The sequence below is a fragment of the Hemiscyllium ocellatum genome, unplaced genomic scaffold (genome assembly GCF_020745735.1).
Source record: "Hemiscyllium ocellatum isolate sHemOce1 unplaced genomic scaffold, sHemOce1.pat.X.cur. scaffold_301_pat_ctg1, whole genome shotgun sequence".
NCBI classification, from domain to species: Eukaryota; Metazoa; Chordata; class Chondrichthyes; order Orectolobiformes; family Hemiscylliidae; genus Hemiscyllium; species Hemiscyllium ocellatum.
This window is the reverse complement of record NW_026868283.1, coordinates 637,044-658,681: the sequence shown is the minus strand read 5'-3', so window position 1 is coordinate 658,681 and position 21,638 is coordinate 637,044.

Below are 21,638 nucleotides of genomic sequence, written 5' to 3'. Positions count from 1 at the left end.
TTCTCCTTCTTTGCTTGTGTCTGGGGTGCAGCTCAACCTGGAGGGAGTTACAAAGGTAGTTGTGATGGCTAAGTGCCAATCGAAGGGCAGTTCAAGCCCGATTTTTATTGTTAATTGCCCAGGATTCCATATTGGTAGCGGGCAGAAGATAAAGTTTTAAGATATGTAAGCGTCCCCAGTTGACGGGGGAGGTAAATTCCCCTTTCGAGCGTCATTGGAACTTTGGATTTTATTTTGTTCTTTGGTTTTTTTTTTATGTTTTTAGCTTTGGAAAGTTTTGAGAGCTTGTTAGTTGTAGTAGTTTTAGTTTGTACAGTTTTTAGGCTCGATGAGTCTTCTTCATTAATGATCAGCGATGTGTAATTCGATGTGAAACTCTAGAGTTAAAATGTTGCTACAATGTGTATGGATAATGATGTGCTTAAATGGTGTACCTGGAACATTAAGGGGAACCATCTGCCAGTCAAGAGGAAAAATGTACTTTCTAGTCTTAAAGCTAGAGGGTGGATGTTGTCCTATTTCAGGAGATGCACCTTGATGACAAGGAACATTTTGACGTTACAGCAGAGCGGGTTTGGTCGGGTTTATTTCTCGTCTTTTAATACTAGGCATAGGGCAGAAGCCATGCTAGTTAGAAGGTATCTTCCATGAACTATGGGAAATAATACTGTATTTTGAACGATTCTTGCCCCACCCACTAAATGCCCAGCGCACCCTCTTAAAATCCTGGTAGATGCATTTTCCAAAGTAAGTTATCTTGCATCGTGGCACATATTGTAGAAGGAGATTTTAACTGTCTTATGGCCCCACAGTGGACATAATGTCCAAAGGTCCCCCAATATCCTCGTTATAATGTAAGCAATTAGTGGGTCTGTGTGCAGAACTAGACCTGGTGGATGTCTGGAGGCAGATCGACCTCACAAGTAGCAATTTTAATTTCTTCATTAACCCACACAAATGCCACACGAGGGATGATCTCTTCCCCATCCCTGAAACAATCTTAGACACGGTGGCATCCTGCTACAAATGGGAATATTACCCCAACATACCTGCCCCAGAAGTGGGATAGAAGTCACATAAGATTATGTTGTATTCAGATGAGGGTTTTATGTTTTTGTCAAATCACACAATTTCGGCAGCTCACGTGATGTAATGCATTAATTCGCTTGTCGCCTTTTCGTGCTATAAGATTAATTTTATAAAGTTTGTGGCCATGCCTATGGGAGGTCTTAGGGAAATACCTGATATTGAAGGTAAACCCTGGTTTCCTTTTAAATGGTCACGGGAGTGGGGAGTTTCTCTATTTCGGTATATTGATTACATCCGTTTCTGAAAATTTATTTAACGTGAACTATGTCCATTTGTTTGACAAAATTATACAAGAACTTCAAAGATGGGATGCACTTCCAACATCCTGGCTAGGTCGGATAGCTGTTCTTAAAATGAATGTCCTTCCTTATTTGCTATACCCCGTGTGCATGCTTCCTTTGATGTTTCCCAGGCAGATATTAAGAGACTTAATGGCTGGTTTAGCTCTTTTATTTGGCATCATAAGCGACTCTTTATCAAGCTAACCAAATTGCAACTACCCCACAGAGTGTGGGGAGTAGATTTTCCAGATTAAAAACTGTCAATTAAGCTTTTAGTTATCCTATATTAGTGTCTGGGACGCTGAGGACTCAGCGTCAATACGGTTAGATATTGAACCCTCTCAGACAAAGTGAACCCTTATTAGTCTGTTGTTCTGAGACAAAATGACAGCAGTTATGGAGTATTGTCATAACCCAAAAAGTATCAGTAAAGTTAAAGCATGAATGACAATGCATCAGTTCGAGGACAATACAGCCATATCCATGTTTCTTACCCCTATGATGGCATACCAAGTTGTCAACTGGGGATAATGGATTCCAGATTTAAACTGTGGGCAGCCAGGGGTGTACCTTGCTTGAGTGATTTAGAATTAGTAGAATCCCTACAGTGTGGATACAAGCCCTTGGGCCCAGCAAGTCCACGTCGACCCTTTGAAGAGTAGCCCACCCAGAACCATTCCCCTACCATCCTATATTTACCCTGACTGATGCCCCAACCTTCTCATCCCTGAACACTATGGGTGCTTTTTCAATAGCCAATTCATCTAACTTGCGCATCTTGGATCCTGGTGCTGCGAGGCTACAGTACTATCTATTGAGCCACCACATTTCATTTGATGAGAAAGAATGATATCATTTGATCAAATAACTCGTAAGTATGGACTACCTAGTAGAGTCCTCTTCTGTATTTTGTTCCAGATCAGAGAATTGCTATCAAAAAAAACCACACACTTTTAACAGACTCTTACAGATCCGATAGAGGGAAGAGGGTGCCTATTGCTTAGAATACACTCTCTGTCAGTACCCTTTATCATTGGTTGGAAAGTGTCCCCTCAGACGAGACTGTACAGCTTTGTGTTGTCTGCGAGAGAGACTTGTGGGTTCAGAACACTTCGGATACATGGGAGAATATTTGTGAAAATGCTGGAAGGATTTTGATCTGTAATAGGACCCATTCCATGCAGTTGAAAATTCTTCATAGAGTCTATCTGACTCCAGATTGTCTCTCAAAATGCACAGTGGGATTATCTTCATCATGATCTAAATGCAGAATGACTAGAGGCACTCTTACTCATTGCTTGTGGTCCTGTTGCAGCTTCATCTATGTTGGAGCACTGTGTCAGATGTGATAGAATGGGTCTTAGGGACTGAATTGGAGATGGACCTGGTTTCTCCTTTCCTGGGCCTGCCCCGGGTACTTTACACAGATGTAGATGTGAAAGAAATCATATCCTTACTTTCCGTGCTAGGACAAATATGTGTTGTGTTGGATGTCTGAACCGCGCTACCACCCCCGCCCCCCCCACCCCCACCACCCAACCGTGCCTGTTGGTTCGTCTTAAGCTCTCCATGGAGAATATCCCTTTGGACTTTCTCACCAGTATGGTGCACCAAAAAACATAGCTATATATAAGACACGGCAGCCCTTTTTGGGTTACTGCGATACAGGCATATCTGCCGCTCTAAGAAGGGCTTTTATACAGCCATGATGATATTGTTTAATGAACTATGAACATAAAAGTTAATGCTCTTGATGAACGAGAGCTATCTTCATGTTATGCTGAGCTGTATTATTTATTCTTTATTTATTGTTTAGTTTTGTTTTTTCTTCTGTCTGTGTAGTGTTTTAACTTGTTTTGTATGTACATGCAATTGGAAGTTTTTTTTTCAGTTATTTGAGTTGTGTTGTTATTGGTTTATTATAATATTAAAAATAATATTGTTAATTATTATAATAATATAATATTGTTAGTTATCCGTAACCATGGGAAATGCCCTCAAACAGGCGCTTGAAAAAACCCGGGATAAAAGTGCCTGAGTGCTGTCTGGCCATGGACAGGACCCAGGGAGTTGAATGGTTGAAAGTTCCTGTAACATGGAGCTGAGAAGACCATCAGTTCAGCGGGGACCTTATTAAATGCTAGACCACGTTTAAAGGGCTGAATGGCCTCAGCATGGTTTGAATTGTTTGTGATTTGAAAAACGTACTTCTCTACTCCTTCCTCTTATGTGTTACACACTGGGACACTGCCATTTTCCTGAAACTGGGAATCATTTGGAACATTATCTGGAACATTCCATAATCGGCATTCTCCAGAATATTCTATAACTGTGTGGGATGTTTTGCAAAGGCGAGAGATAGAGAGAGAGAGTAAGCGTTGCATGCAGTTGTGAGAGTGGGGGACCATGAGCCTTTTTCAGGGGTAGCTGTGATCACAGATATACAGTGATGTGAGGGAGCAGAGAGAATACGGTGACACTCATCCTGACAGAGCAGGGAAGGTTATTGTTGCTTGTCCTGTATTACTGGACATTTCTTCAGACCTCAAATACTGCACTGAGCTGGGCGGTGAACTCAGACCATGCTTTGTGGGTCTAGTGCTGTGGCTCCTTCTGGGAAGAGAATGTTCTCCCTCTGTCCTCGCCCATCTAATACACCCGCCATGCTCCGTCAACAAACCATGGTGTAATTGCCCCTTATCTGCCAATCTGCCATTTCCCTGCCCTTGCTCTGTATCCACCTAATCCTTTCCTATCTGTGTATTTGTCCAAATGCCTTTTCAATGTTTTTATTGTACCCACTTCAATCACTTCCCCTGGCAGCTCAGTCCATGTGGGTACCACACTCTGCGTAAAAAAGATGACCCTCAGGTTCCTGTTTATTTTTTTCCTCTCCAAATATGAACAGATGTCCTCTCGTCTTCGATTCCCCAACCTTGCAAAAAATTGAAGTATTCACCCCTGAGCACGTCTCTCATGATTTGATAAAATCTATGCTTCTATAAGAACCCTCTCAGTTCCCTACGCTGTAAAGAAATAAGTTCTAACCTGTCCAAATTCTCCCTATAACTCAACCCTTTAGGCCAAGAAACATCTTTGTAAATTCCTTCTACATTCTTTTTTGTTCAATAATATCCTTTCTAGAGCAAGGTGAACAAAACTGAACACAATACTCCAACTGCAGCCTTACCAACATTCTGTACAACTGCAACATAACGTTCCAACTTCTATACTCAATGCCCTGATGAAGGCCAGTGTGCCAACAGCCTTCTTCACTGTCCTGTGTATCTGTGACTCAAATTTCAGATAACCATGCACCTGATCTCCAATGTCCTTTTGTTCCACTACACTCCTTAAGTCCCTCTCATTCATCATTAAACTCCTACCTGGATTTGACTTTCCAAAATGCAAGACGTCACACTTATCTATATTAAACTCCATTTGCTAATTCCGTCCCACTTTCCCAGCTGGTCAACGTACTGCTGCAATTTCTGATAACGTTCCTCGCTATAAACGATGTCTCTAATTTTAGTGTCATCTGCACACATACTAACCTTGCATTGTGCACTCTGGTCCAAATCATTGATATAGATAACAAACAGCAATGGGCCCAGGACCGACCCCTGAGGTATTCCAATTGTCACAGGCTTCCAGTCCGACAAGCATACCTTCACCATAGCCGTTTGCTTCATAACGTCAAGCCAAGTGTGTCGCTAATTTGCCAGTTCACCTTGGATTTCATGCGATCTAACCTTCTAGAGCGGCCTACTATGTGGATCCTTATCAAAGGTCTTACTGAAATCCAAATAGAAGATGTCTACCACCCTGCGCTCGTCAACGCCCCTGGTCACTTCCTCAAAAACCTCTTATAAAATTTGTAAGACAGGATCTGCCACGCACAAAACCATGCTGACTGCTCCAAGTCAAACTCTATTTCCAAATGCATGCACATTTTATCTTTCAGAAGATTCTCAAGTGGTTTAGCGAAAACGGTGTGAAGCTTACTGGTCTATCTTTCCTGGGCTTTTCTTTGCAGCCATTCTTGAATAAGTCACAACGTTTGCTACCGCCCAGACTTCCGGTATCTTGGCCCGTAAGCTTTATCTCTAGCCTCTTGCAGTCCTCTTGGATGTATCTGGTCAGGACCAAGAGATTTGTCTCTAATATGTCCAACAGAAACTCTACTGTGATATGGACAGTACCAAGATTTGACAACTAACCTCCTAAAGGTCACAGGTCTTCATGTCTTTCTTCATGGTAAACACAGAGGGGAAATTGAGGAATTCACCAATCTCTTGAGGTTTTACACATGCATGCCTATTTTGTATTTTAAAGCATCCTATTCTCTCCCTAGTTGTTCTTTATCTTTACTATACTGAATTTGGATTCACTCTAAATTTCTCAGCCAAGGCTATCCCATACCCCCTTTCACCTTGCTGATTTCCTTCTTCAGTAAACTCCTCTATCCCCTGTATACCTCCAGGGATTCCCTTGATCCGAGCTGCCTGAACCTGAGCCACGCCTCCTTTTTTCTGGTCAGAGCCTCAATATCTCTTGACATCCAGGGTTCTCTCTTCCAGTCTCACTTTGCCTTCACCCTCACAGGAAAATGGAAACCTTGAACTCGAGCTATCTCACTTTTAAAGCCCTCCCACTTGCTCAAAATCCTTTTACCTCGAAACAAACAACTCCAATCATCCCCTGCAATCCCCTGTCTAATTCCAACAACATACGCCTTGCCAAAATTTAAAAGTTGAATCTGTGGATCAATGTTGACCCTCCCATAACTATTTTAAAATTAATACAACTCTAACCACTTTTCCCAAAATGCTCCCCCACTTTATCTCCACCTATCCTGCCCTATTTCCCAACAGTAGGTCGAATTTGTTCCTTCCCGAGTAGGTTATTCTATATATTGATTGTGGAAACTTTCCTGAACACACTTAACAAATTACGTTCCATCTAAGTTCTTAACCATCTGGAAGTCCCAGTCTATGTTCGGAAAATTGAAATCACCTATTATAACAATCCTGTTTCTCCTGCAAGTCTCCCCAGTCTCCCTGTATATTTCTTCCTTAATTCCCATTGTTAATTTGGAGGCTTATATTGCAACCGCTATAACATTACCATCCCCCTCTAACGACTTCGTACCATTCACGAAACATCATTGGATATTATCTCAGTTATTTCAACTTTAAATACTGATGTGATACTCACCTTAAACTGTTTCCATTGACGTTTCTCCATCGCAGGCATAGTGGAGATATGGAGCTGTAAATGGATTGGAGCTGCACATCTGTCACTTCCAACATTTGGCTGCAAGTTTCCCCACACTGGGCAGCGACCTAATACAGTGTTACCGAACAATGCTACTTGCCTGGATTGAGATAAGAACGAACAAGTGCAGTCTGCACAGCACCCCACGCTGGACATTTAGCCCATGATAATAGATCAAGCATTGGTGTGGGCTGCACAGAGTTCCATTCTGGGTATTGCTGGGTTGCATTCAGCAGTACGCTAGTCGGATCTACTCAATGCTCCATCCTGAAAGTATAATGGATGGAGTGGTTATGTGAGTTGGATTGCGAATGTGAGAGAGCTAAACATCTGGCAATACCTTTATTTTTTGTTTTCAATCTTGTGTTTGGACCCTGTGTCCCAGCCTCGAGCAGTTGAATGACTGCCTCCTCTTTCTGTGTCCCCGTTCTGTTCCTGTGACCCAGTCTCGCGGAGTTGAATGACTGTCTCCTGTTCCTGTGACCCAGTCTCGAGCATGTTGAGTCACAGCCTCCTGTTCCTGTGTCCCTAATCGATGTTGTGTGAAAGTAGATGTCCTCCTCCTGCTCCACAGTAACAGGCTCCAATAGGTCTGTGCTCAACTGCTGCTTCTGTGGAATGGAGTTGAGGGACTGAAGCCTCTTCACATTCTTTACCGTTTTTCTTGAGTAAAAGCCCTTCTCCTGTTTCTGTAAAACACCATCAAAATCTGAATGATTTATTTTTGTATTTGACTGTCAGTAATTGAGCAAACAAGCTGACTGACAGTATTCAGAAGCGGAATAACCACCTTCTGTTCCCATGTTAAACACTCAAGGGTCAATAGACTCTCAGAGATGTACAGCACAGAAAAAGATCCTGCGGTCTGGTCATCCATACAGACCAAATATCCTAAATTAATCTCGTTCCCCCTTGCCAGCAGTTGGCCCATCTCCCTCTAAACACTTCCCATGCATGTATCCATCCAAATCCTTTTTAAAAGGTGTAACTGTACCTGCCTCCACTACCTCTTTTGGCTGTTCAATCCGTACACACAGAAGTGTCTGTGTGAAAATGTTGTTTTAGCGTCCCTTTTTAAATCTTTCTCCTCTCACCTTAAACCTTTGTCATCTATATTTGGACTCGTCTATCCTGGGAAAAGACATTGACTGTTTACCTTATCTATGACCCTCATGATTTTATAAACCACTTTAACGTCACCCCTCAGCCTCAATACTTGAAAATAGCCCCAGCCTATTCAAACTCTCCCTGTAACTCTAACCCTCCTACACCTGCAGCATTCTTTTAAAACTATTCTGCACCCTTTCAATGTTGACAACATCTCCCCGACAGCAGGGAGACCAGAATTAAAGGCAATATTACAAAAGTGGCCAAATATCCTGTACAGATCCAACACGTCATGCAAATGCTTAGAGTCAAAGCACACACCAATAAAGGGAAGATCACCAAGTGCCTTCTTCACTATGTTGTCTACCTATGACGGCACTTTCAAGGAACTGAAAACCTGCACCATAAGGTGCCTCACAGGACAGCGATCTGGGTTTAATTCCATCCGTGAATGACTGACTGTGTGGTGTTTGTACATTTTCCCCGTGTCTGTGTGAGTTTCCTCCGGGTACTATGTTTTCCTCTGACAGTATAAAGATATACAGGTAATGGTAGATTGACCAACCTAAATTGTGCATGGTACCCTGGGATGTGTGGGCGAGGTGGATTAGCCATGGGAAATGCAGGCTCAGAGGGATAGGGTAGGGGTTTGTCCAGTGGGATACTGTTGAGAGGATCGGTGTGGACTCGATGGGTAGAATAGCCTGTTTCCTCACTGTAGGGATTCCATAATTTCTATGGAGTTATCCTTGATTGGCAACTTTCAACAGGACCCTACCTATATTTCATCCTCTGATATTTCTTGCCAAAATGCAACACCTCACATTTATCTAAAATAAACTCCATCTGCCACTCCTCGGCTCACCTAATCAACGCCTCATTATATTCTGAGACATTATTCTTCACTGTCGACGTTACCACCAAAATTGGAATTATCTACAAACTTACTGACCATACTTCACTTACTCAAGTACAAATGATTTGCATAAGCAACAAAAGACTCACTATTGATCTTTGTGGCACGCCACTAGTCACAGGTCTCAAAGTTCAATGAACAAATGTCCACTGTCACGCCCTATCTCCAATATTCAAGAAAAAGTTGGGCCTAAATGACGAGCTCTCCAGGATTCCCGGCAGTCTAACCTTGATAACTAGTCTACCATGTAGAACATTTTGGTTTTCTTACTGAATTGCATAAAGATAACATCCACTGTCCTGCCGTCATCAATCATCTTCTTCACTTCCTCAAAAAATTCCACCCAGTCAGTGAGACGTGGTCTCAAATGTACAAAGCTCTCTTCAGTCCTTGTCTTTCCAAATGCATATACATCTTTTCCCTCAACACCGCCCCCCCCCCCGCCCCCACCGCCAACAATTTAGTCACCATTGACGTCAGGCTCACCAATCTATAGTTAGCTGTATTTTCCTTACTTTCTTAAATAATGACACTATGTTAGCAGCCCACCAGTCTTTTGACACCTCACCAGTGTAAATCAATAATACAGATATATCAGCAAAAGGGTGAACAAACTCTTTCCGAGCTTCCCACAAACTTCTGGGATACAACTGATCAGATCCCAGGGATTTGTTCACCTTTGTATGTTTTAAAATGTCCGATATCTCCTTGTAATATAGATACTAGTTAAAATATATTTCTTCCTTCTCTCACTGTTGTAATCTCCTCTACATCAAATACTGAGGAGAAATACTTGTTTAGTGACCCTCCCATCTCCTATGGTTACGCACATAGGTAGCCTTACTGACCTGTAAGGTGCCCTATTCTCTCCCTAGTTAATATTTTGCCATTAAAAGACGTGTACTGTTGCTTCAATGCCTCGTTAACCCTATTTCTAAAGCCATCTCATGTCCATATTTTTCTGGCTGGAGTTCCCCATTGACTATACACTTACTTCCCTGATACCCCTCTCGGGACTCACTTGATCTCAGCTCTGTTTACCTGACATATGCCTCCTTCCTTACCTTGACCAGAGCATCAATATATCTAGCCATCCAGCACTCCCTGCACCCACCAGCCTTGCCCATCTCACTAATAGGAACACGATGGTTCTGGACTCTCTGACACCAAGTTGTAATCGCCTTGCATTTTCCAACCATCCCTTTACCTGCGAATAGGGTATCCTAATTAACCTTTCACAGGGCTCACCTAACACTTTCAAAATTGACCTTATTCAAAGTAGGAACTTTAATGTTTACATCAGGTCGTTTCTATTCCACAACTAGTTTGAAACTAATATTTATGTGTAACAGATTTGAAAGTTAAATAAACACTTCCTGCCCCTCTGGAACAGGTTCGAGAGGCTGAATAGGCTCCTCCTGTCCCTCTGTAATAGACTGGAGAGGCTGAATGACCTCCTCATGTCCCTCTGAAATAGACTCAAGAGACTTCATGGCATCCTCCTGTCCCTGTGTAACAGACCCGAGACATCAAATGACACAGCAACCCGTGGATTACGCACTGCCGGTAAACTGTATTTAATGGTGGTCCAACCATTCTCAGTTACAGAAACACAGAGAACACAATGTACTCCAGGTGCCCTCTCAGTAACACCTCATACAGCTGCAGTGACACATCTCTTTGTTTTGAATGATTCTGTTGGCAAAATGCGCCAATATTCCAGTTTTCCACCTTTTCAAGTAGCAACAGACTAATATGGGCTGAATGGCTTTCTCTTATCCCTCTGTAAGGCCCATTGGAACAGAATTGTTTTGGCCAGTTCCTGAGTAGCAGTCTCAATGCTCTGTCTCTAAGTTATGAAAGGATTTGATAACAGGGCATTAAAACCATGAGTAGCCTCACACTGGTCAATAAGTACCGCACTTTGTGTTCAGGTATCTAGAAACTTGCCCACCCGACTTCTTATTATGCAGCCGATCTGTTTTTATTTATAACCGCCTCCTTTCATAAACAGAGTGGGACATATATAGACTGCTGCAGTGTTCTGTTAATATTCTCATATACAAGGAAAAAAAAATTAAAAAGATTGAAAGATTTATGGTCCATCCCTCAGCAACCTTCAACTATTCCATCCAAAACCAATAAATGAAAAGTGATGTATGGAACTTGTTAACTGAGTCTGTTTGTTCAGTGACTGTGATTAATGCCAACCTCCATGGATTCTAATTATCACAGTGGAGAGTTTCCATCTTTTAATGATAAATAGCCTCCGTACAATGTGTCAACCCACAACATGAGCGGGACCATCACCGACAGCACTGCTGGGGATCAGCAGATCCAGAGAGTGGGGGAGGAGAGATCAGACTCTTAGGAGAGAACATTAGACGGGAATGTTCCAACAATGGATCAGAGTTTGAGAACATTAGACTGGAATATTCAAACAATGGATCAGAATCTTGTAACATTAGACTGGAATATTCCAACAATGGGTCATAATCTGAGAACATTAGAGAGGAATATTTCAACAATAGACTGGAGCTTATCATATTATGTTTGGTATCTTTCTGCAGTTGATTGGTTGTCATTATCATGGCGGATCTATTTCGCTCTTCTCATTTTTAAATACTTCTATTATCCCTTCCTGGCTATCGTTGGTGTTCCTGGTGAGTGTCACTGTCCAGATTTTGTTTTCTATAAACCAGTTATGACTGTATTACTGTTATTTCATATAGTCTACACTTCTTGCCAAAATTATTGTTCCAGTGGAATCTCTCAATCCAGATATTCACTTTACAGACCACTACTAACTGACATCAATGAAGGTGTTCAATTACTGTCTCGCTCTCTGCTCTGGCAGTGTTATTCCGGGTCTCTATGTTGACCTATTCTGTTTCAGGGGAGAACCACAATTCATTATATCATTGCCTTTGCTGTTAAGAGCATGGAGGCCATTGTCTACTGTTCTGGTTACAAACTCCACTTCCTCTACTGTTTCCATCCCATCCCTGGACAATATCTGCAGCAGAAGCAGACACGTCACAAATGTGGGAGATCCCTTTGACACTGAGCTGATTCTTGACACCATTCCTTGATCATTTCTAACTTGAAATACTCATCACTCCAGAATATGTCTCACTGGTTTATTCCATCTGCTGTTTGAATCTTGAGATATGAAATACAGTCTTAATGAAGGCAAGAATCTGCTGCTGATGCTCCCGGCTTCAAACCTGCCCAAACAAATCTGATTCAGACTCACACCAAACTCCCATCCATCTGTCATTCATGCACGCTGACGTATATTGCTGTTGTGTCTGGGAATGCCTTTATTTTAACATTCTCAAACACTTTACCTTATCTGTCCATGAAACTTCCCTCGTTCTCTCTGTTGATTAACAAAAAGCCTGCCAGTTGTTCGTATTTAAAATTGTTTTCCTCATGTGCGTTTTTTTCTCAGACAAAGAGTTTCTCATTTAACCACGTCAATCACGCGCACACATGCACTCTCTCTCTCTCTCTCTCTCTCTCTCTGATGAACACACACACACATGAAGAGAGAGGAAACCTTCCCCTACTGGGCAGATACTGCAATTTACTGAGCAACACGCGAGCATGATCTGCACAGCTCTCCATACGGGGCTGTCATCTTGTCCCAGTTAATGTTGTTTGTGGTGTTCTGTGAAGCAGACTCAGAATTTGATGTAACAAACCATTTCATTTAATCTGGCAATGCCTTTATTGAATGTTCTCATTCTTGTAATTTTACTCACGAATATCTCACTTCTCCAATTAGTCCCACTGCCCTGACTTTTTCCCCATATTTCCACAACATCTTTTCAGTTAATTAACAATCTATTTCAGTCTTTAATGTGAATCTCTCTGTCCCTTTGTATCTTTCCCTGGCCTTGGGTTTTGGCTCCCTAGTGTATCGAGTGCTGGCATTGTGTTGCTCAGAAATAATGAAATGGGGTGTGATAAGCGGTTGTTCACTTCCTGGTATGTCCCATATGATGGTCCATGGATAGGCGTGTTTCAGAAGTTATGAGAAACATCCTTGTAACTTGGTCAGTACCTGTGGCTGTCCCTCTCTGGTGATCTTGCGATCAGTAACACGAGGAAGCCCACTGAGTAAAGGACCAGGCATCTAAATTGCCTGATAATGCTGTCACTTTTTTTTAAATAAAAGGTTATTTTATCCTTTTTTTTAGTAAGAGATCTTAAAGGCCAAACTGCCTACTGAAAACGGCTCAAGTAAATAAATTACGGGGCTTTTAGGGTTTTTTAAAAAATAAATTGTAGTAACAGTGGCCAGCTGGCACAGACCAGGCTTTCTAGGTTTCTTTTTATTGTAGCTATAACAATCACCAGGTGCTTGGGGTCCCAGGAGGTTGGAAGTTTTAGTAAATTATCCCGAGCTGCTATTCTCTCTGGAACCTCACTTGATGCTGTTTCCTCCTGGATTGGAGAACCGTATGCAAGAACACATGTCTGAATGTTCCTTTTTACCAAGGGGTGTGTTTAGGTGATGTTAGTATATTGGAACAGTTCATTTGTAGAAGGTACTGCATCCATTATTCGGTTAAGATTTCCAATATTTAAGTTATTCTAAATTCCTCTTCATTTTGTCTGGATTTTCATTAGAGTGTTTAAATATATTGCGTTTTACTTAATGGTGAATGGTTTGACTAGTAGCATCACATCTGGAACTCCCACTTCACATCTACCATTAAAATAAGGAAAGATTGGCATCCAAGCTACCTCCTTAAAATAGTTTGAGGCCGTCTGGTTGTCTATAGCAAACTGGGGTCTCTTGTCTGGTTCTAAATCGATAATACCAAATTGGGTTTAGAATTACAATCCATACAGTATGCCAACAGGCCATTCGACCCAACATGTCCACACCGACCCTACGAGGAGTAACCCACCCAGACCCATTCCTTTACCCTATTATTACACATCCACCCCGACTAAGGCACCTAACCCACACATCCCTGAAAACTATGAACAATTTATCATGGCCAATACACCTGACATGCACATCTTTGGATTGTGGGGGGAATTCAAAGCATCCAGAATAAGCTCATGCAGACACTGGAGAGAATGCACCAGGAGAGTATTGGGTTCAAAGGTCGCGTATGGTAGTTGATAGTGTCTTTTTTCACGATGTTGAATTCGGTTGGCATTTTATGTGTAAAGATTCAGTCACCAAGAGTTCTCTGGATGTGGAAAAGTGAAGTTGGGTGTTTTGCAAAAGGTAATGAAGGCAAAACTGTAGGAATTGACAGACAAGCTGGAGTTGGGGTTGCGATTGTCTGTGAGAAAATGTGAGATAATTACAGCGATAGCTCGGCAATTACATTTGGTGGAAACGCCATCAGACTCTTTGGAAATGGCGGAATTCAATTTCAAATGAGGTACTTTGAACATGAGAAGGAATTGAAACAGTTTGAATTATGGTGAAAAGTAGAAATAAAAGAAAGGGAAATGAAGAAGAAAAAGAGAAAAGGACAGAAGAAAAGCAGAGAGTTTCAACTTAAAAAGTTAGCAATTAGAGAGGAAAGTTGACAGAGAGGGCGGTGATGAAGGTAGACGGTCGGCTGGATGTAGAGGTTAGTGAGGTTGAGCAACCCTATTGTAAACAATGGCCTAATGGGGTTCTGTTTAAATGCATCCAGGCATTCTCCAAATTTGATGAGAAGGATGGGGAAGCCTTTTGAATTTCGTTTGAGAAGTGACTGAACAAATGCAGACACCAGTGACCATGTGGATTTAGTTGATCCAAACAAAGCTGATAGGTATTTGCTTCCCTATCGGAAGAGGTATCTGGCCAGTATGAGGAGGTGAAGAAAGCCATCCGAAGTGCATATGAACTTGTGCCAGAAGCTGACAGACAGCATTACAGGAATCTAAAAAAGGGTCTCTGGTTAAACGCGCATTGAGTTTGAAAGGATCAAACAAAGTAATTTTGAAAAGTGGGTAAAGGTATTAAAAACAGAGCAAACCTATGACACTCTTAGAGAGATTCTTATTTTGAAGAAGTTCAACAATTCACTTCCTGCAGTCGTGAGAACTCGTGTGGAAGAGCAGAGAGTTAAAATGGCAAGGTGAGAAGCTGAAATGGCTGATTATGCTGATTGAGTTCAGAAATCAAAGTTTGGTTTCTGTGAGAGATTGAAGAATGTGTGAGATCTTCTTAAAACATATACCTGTGAAAGTAAGGTTTACTGGCATAGGCCAGTAGTAGCAGGTAAAGAGAGTAGAGCATTAAGAGGGACGGAAACATGTAAGTCTTTTATGCTGAGACATGGGGAGCTATGTCATTCAGAAGGACTATTGAAAATATGAGAAGTGCTCCATTATGTAACGCGTGGTTGGAGAGTCCAGTGGAAACATCAACAGATTTATTCCACAATGGGGAAGGAGGCCTTCGGCTTGGTGTTGGCGTTACAACATTTCAGATTTACATTGCCAATAACATACATAAGACAAATCTTTTTCACTGATCGTGACCCCTTAAAGTTTTTGGAGAAGTTTAGGGAGAAAAATACCAGTCTGTTTCGATTGAGCTTATTTTAGCTACCATTCAATTTGAAACTACACAGGTGACAGGGCGAGAAAACCTAAATTTTGACACCTTGTGGAGACTTGGATGAAGAAAGACAAAGGCATTCTGTGGCAGGAGTAAAATGACTGAAATCGAAATAGTTGTGAACATTTGTATGCTCAAAGTCAATGTAATATATATATACATTTCCGTCTACTAATAGAGGAATATTAAGAGGTCTAAAATGAATCCACATTTGTGTATTGATGGATTATTTTATTAAAGAATGAGTTGTGAAGATACTATCATTGTAAAACGTTTATTTTCTCTTGTTTTTTTTTGAAGAGAGGTTTTAAAGGCAGACGTGCAGAACTGCTGTCTGAAAATAGTTTAAGTAAATAACTGAGATTTTAGGTTTCATTAAAACGGTGGTTACAATGGAAGGGCAGTGGCCAGCTCTCCCAGACCAGGTTTCCTCATTTTGTTTTTAGCTGCAGCATTCAGAAGCTACTGGGGATCCTAGAAGGGTTGGAAGTTTCAATAAATGATCCACAGCTGCTTTTCTCTCTGAGATCTCTGTTGATGTTGTAACCTCCGGGATTGGCAAACTGCTGTAAGGATCTGTATTTGAATATACAAAGCAAAGCAGTGTAAACCAAGAAGGAGCGGTATCTATTGTTTGTGCAAGTGTTCCAACATATAAGCTCTCCCAAAATATTCTTTTCTTTGATTTTATTTTAACTAAAGCATTTGAATAGATTATATTTTGCTTAATGTTGAGTGGTTTGACCAGTCGCAACATATCTGGAATGCACACCTCCCATCTATATTCAAAATAAGGAAAGGTTTGGGTCTAAGCGGCCTTCTTAAAATATTTTGGGGAGATCTGGACTGGCCCACAACACTTGTAGCCAAGGGATTTGTGATGAATCCTGTAATTGAAAATTAATTGGAGGGGCTGCGGATGGTTTGCTGGAGGATGTGCTGTGAGCTGCCTCAGACATGCAGGGAGACCTGAGGATTTGGTGACCCAACTCTGGATGCAGCATCTGCGTCTGTTACATGAACAACAAATGGAGCAGAGGCTGCAGAGAGGGGAACTCTGAAACCACGCAGTGAGTGTGTGTGGGGAAAGGGATCTGATGTATCCACATTGAGTTTTCCAGGTACAGCTTCCCAAGCTTCACTTAACCCAGGAGCAGAGTGTGAGGGGACACTGATTGAACAAGGAGCTGGTCATAGAATGGTATCACCTCCACCTCCTTCAACACGACCTGCAGTTTCACACCAGGGGGAGGATGGTGCTGGCAGTGGCTGTTAGGGTTACTGTTTCTCATACAGCTTCTATGATCCAGAACATTCCAGGCTGGACAAGGTGACACATCCATCATTTCCAAATATCTCAACATCAATGTCACCATTCGGTGATGGAGGATATACATGGCGGATGAGGTGAATACATTGTTTCTCCCACAGCAGGGCGCTTCCAGGTATATCCAGTATAGTGGGATTTCCGATGGTGTACAGTGCATCTGCAGAGTACCCACGTCAATGGGGAGAGAATTTCTCTCTCTATTAATGTAACGCATGCACAGTATATCATGTTGGTGAATACCCACTGTCCTGGTAGCAGTCATGGCCTCTTCATTCAGAAGCAGTCAGCCATTTTCATCGTCATCGGGTCTCCACGTGGACAGAAATGAATATATCTTGGATAAAGGACATCCGCTTGATGCAGGTTTCAAAACACCATCCCCACCATCAATCAATCACACCAAAGTATTCCATGCGTACGGAGAGCAATGGGGTCACTTGGAGTGTCTGGAGCTGACAAACAAGGATGGAGCAAAACCTGCCATTTCTGAACGGGTCTGAGTGAACCTCCCAGTACACAGTATTACTAAGTCCTGTAATCCCTCTCCATTTCAGTAACATACTGCCTTCCATTATTTCTGTAAATGAAATGACAAGTTATATCATGTTAGATTCCACCTGACAAACTATTATCTATTGTCTTTACCTCTCTGAATCTATTTGCAGACTCTCCACCCTCTCTTGATAATTTAATCTCTTGCTTATCACAGCGACATCACCAAACGCAGCATCTGTATATCTGTTCCATCTTCCTGATCATTAATATAGAATGTAAATAGTTGAGAACCCAGCGCTGGTCACTGTGTGGCGTGACTGGTTACGTTCTCTCTAACTGATTTATCCTGAGTGCCTGCTTCCTGTATTATACCCAATCCTCCCTCATTCCTGTACAACACAGTTGAAGAGTTGAATAAGAACAATGAGCATCTGTGAGGAATCCAACCGCTCGATGAGGCTGATGTCAACTCGGCCTCTATTCCCTTTTCGTGCCATCTCTCCATCCTAACACTCTAGTCTCTTGTTGTAGATTGCGCCACATGAAAAAAAATCCACCCACATCTACACTTTCAATTACTTTTCGAATTTTACAGAACTCAATGAGATTTCCTTTCATTCTTATAAACTCGAGCGTGTAGGCCTAAAGTGCTCAATTTCTCTTCATAAGACAAACACTTCAAACATGGAATCAATGTAATGAAGCTCTTCTTAATTGCCTACAAGGGAAATAATTCATTCTGCAGGACACCCAAACTGTACTTCAGTTGCATCCTCACAAATGCCTTGCATAGCTACACCAACACTCCCTACTCTATCCTTTTATAAGTAAACACTGAAATTATGCTTGCATTTCTCATTACTTGCATTAACCACATGCAGGTTTTCTGTGATATGCAAGCAGACATCCAGATCCCTCTGCACCTAAGCACTTTGAACTTTCTCGCCATTTAGACAATAATTTGTCTCTCCATTAATACTGGCCAACTTGAATAGCACCTTTTTTTCTCAAGGTTTGTGAAGGTTTGTAGCTCAGGTTGAGATTTAGGATGTTGGTTTGCTGGCTGAGTTGTAGGTTTGATATCCAGACGTTTCATTACCTGGCGAGGTAACATCATCAGTGGCGACCTCCAAGTGAAGCGAAGCTGTTGTCTCCTGCTTTCTATTTATATCTTTCTCCTGGATGGGGTTCCTGGGGTTTGTGGTGATGTCATTTCCAGTTTTCTGAGGAGTTGTTTGATGGCATCTAGATGTATGTGTTGTTTATGGCGTTGTGGTTGGAGTGCCAGGCCTCTAGGAATTCTCTGGCATGCCTTTGCTTAGCCTGTCCCAGGATAGATGTGTTATCCCAGTCAAAATGGTGGATTTTTTCATCCGTGTGTAGGGCTATGAGTGAGAGAGAGTCGTGTCTTTTTGTGGCTAGCTGGTGTTCGTGTATCCTGGTGGTTAACTTTCTTCCTGTTTGTCCTACATAGTGTTTGTGGCAGTCCTTGCATGGAATTTTGTAGATGTCATTGGTTTTGTCCATGGGTTGTACTGTGTCTTTTAAGTTTGTTAGTTTTTGTTTGAGAGTGTTGGTGGGTTTGTGTGCTACTAGGATTCCGAGGAGTCTCAGTAGTCTGACTGTCATTTCTGAAACTTCTTTGATGTATGGTAAGGTGGTTAGGGTTTCTGGCTGTGTTTGGTCTGATTGTCGTGGTTTGTCCTTGAGGAATCTGCGCACTGTATTTCTTGAGTATCCGTTCATCTTGAATACGTCGTATAGGTGGTTCTCCGCTGTTTTGCGTATCTCGTCTGAGCCACAGTGTGTGGTGGCTCGTTGGAATAGTGTCCTGATACAGCTTCGTTTGTGTGTGTAGGGATGATTGCTGGTGTAGTTAAGTATTTGGTAAGTGTTGGTCGGTTTTCTCTATATGCAGGTTTGTAGTTCTCCATTGTCCTTTCTTTCGACTGTGACGTCCAGGAATGCGAGTTTGTTGTCGGTTTCTTCCTCCTTGGTGACCTTTATGCCTGTGAGAGTGTTGTTGATGATGTTAAATGTTTCTTCTGTCTTGTTTCATTTTGTGATGCCAAAAATGTCATCTACATAGCGAACCCAGATACTTGGTTTGATGATTGGTAGGGCTGTTTGTTCTAGTCCTTGCATTACCGCTTCTACTATGAATCCTGATAAAGTGGAGATCCCATGGGTGTGTCGTTGGTTTGCTTGTAGACTATGTTTTTGAAGGTGAAGTGGGTGGTGAGGCACAGGTCCATTAGCTTCATGATATTTTCGTTGGTAATGTGATTGATGGTGGTTGGTGTGTGTGTGATGGTCTCTTCTAAAAGTGTGGTAAGTGTTTCTGTTGCCAGGTCGATGTTAAAGGAGGTGAACAGTGCTGTTATGTCGAATGAGATCATTGCTTCGTCTTCCTCTATGTTGGCGTTTTTGATGATTTTTAGGACTTCCTGGGTGGAGTGGATGGAGTGTTGTGAATCTTCTACTAGGTATTTTAGTCTTGCGTGTAGTTCTTTGGCTAGTCTGTAAATTGGTGTTCTGGGTAGTGCGACTATGGGTCTGAGGGGGGCTCCTGGTTTATGGATTCTTGGTAGTCCGTAGAATTGTGGGGTATTGGTCCCATCGGGTTTCATTTTCTGGAATTCTGTCTTGTTTAATTGTCCGGAATTGTGTAATTTTCTTAGGAGATAAGTAATTTTGTTTTCTAGTTGTGTGGTCGGGTCAAGCGCCACCTGTTGGTAGGTGTTGGTGCCTGCGAGTAGTGCATTAGCTTTTTCTATGTAGTCCCTTCTGTTCAGGATGACTGTGAGCGACCTTTGTCTTCAGGTAATATAATGATGTCTTTGTCTTTTTTGAGGTTTTCTAGGGCTTTCTTTTCTTGTGTGGTCAGTTTGTTTCCTTCCCTCTTTCGGCTGAGAATAGGTGCAACTGTCTGTCTGATCGTTTGTTGTGTTTCTTCCATGAGATTGTTGCCCTTCAATGTGGTTTCTAATGCCGCAAGTAATTCCTTCTTGTCAGCGTCTCGGTAATTGAAATTTAATCCTTTGACTAGTAGCGCTTTTTCTGTGTCTGATAGGGTCCGGTCTGATAAGTTCTTTATCCATGCCCCTGTGTTATCGGTTTTGTGTTTTTTTGTGAGTTTGTCCAGTTTTTTCTTCACGTCCCGATTTTTCTTTATCTGTCTTTGTCGTTGTTTGGTGTTGATGGCTTGTTCTATCACGTCTGACCATACTTGGTTTGTTGCTTGTTTGAATAACGGCTTTTGGCGCGCAATTTCCCGTTTGTATTTTCAGAGTCTGTGGTTGGCGTCATTGATTAATTCTCGGAGCATTCTGCGGCCGTTTTGTTCTGTTAAACTTTTGGCTTGAGGTGTTTTTATCGGCGTTTATATTGCAGACATTTTGGCAGTAGTTGTTTTCTTAAACATTCATGCAGGAAGTACAGTTGTTCGCGAGTGGAACTCTCTCGGATGGCATTCCTTTCCCATCTACGGGCAAGTTGTAGTGTGTTGCGCTCATGGCTTTTGCAAAGTTTGTGAAGGTTTGTAGCTCAGGTTGAGATTTAGGATGTTGGTTTGCTGGCTGAGCTGTAGGTTTGATATCCAGACGTTTCATTACCTGGCTAGATAACATCAATGGTGGCGACCTCCAAGTGAAGCGAAGCTGTTGTCTCCTGCTTTCTATTTACATCTTTCTCCTGGATGGGGTTCCTGGGGTTTGTGGTGATGTCATTTCCGGTTCGTTTTCTGAGGAGTTGATAGATGGCATCTAGATCTATGTGTTTGTTTATGTCGTTGTGGTTGGAGTGCCAGGCCTTTAGGAATTCTCTGGCATGTCTTTGCTTAGCCTGTCCCAGGATAGATGTGTTGTCCCAGTCAAAATGGTGGCTTTTCTTTGTGGTGGCACTCCAAACACAACGCCAGAAACAAACATATAGATTTAGATGCCATCTATCAATCTCTCAGAAAACGAACAGGAAATGACATCACCACAAACCCCAGGAACCCCATCCAGGAGAAAGATATAAATAGAAAGCAGGAGACAACAGCTTCGCTTCACTTGGAGGTCGCCACTGATGATGTTACCTCGCCAGGTAACGAAATGTCTGGATATCAAACCCACAGATCAGCGAGCAAACATACACCCTAAAAGCCCCATATTTCTTCACTTTAATTTTCCTTGCTAAATGTTGGCCCATTCACCCAACCTATCCATATAGATTTAAAATCTCTTGCACCATCATTCTGAAGTAATTTCCCATCGATGTTAGTGTCATCTGAAAATGTGGCATCGTATTTTCGATCCCATCAACAGAGTACAGTCATCCATCGATCGCAAATGGTTGAGGCATGAGTCCTGAAATCAATGTCACCCCACAAATTGCATTTGCCAAAAGAAAATTATACATTTATTCCATCTGACTCCATTTTGTTGGTTAACCAATCCTCCATCCAAGCTAATAAATTACTCCTAAACCCATGTTGTCTGATCTTACCACTTACTCTTTGGAGAAGCGACACATCCAATGCCTTCAGGAAGGCCAGATATGTTCCATCTCCAG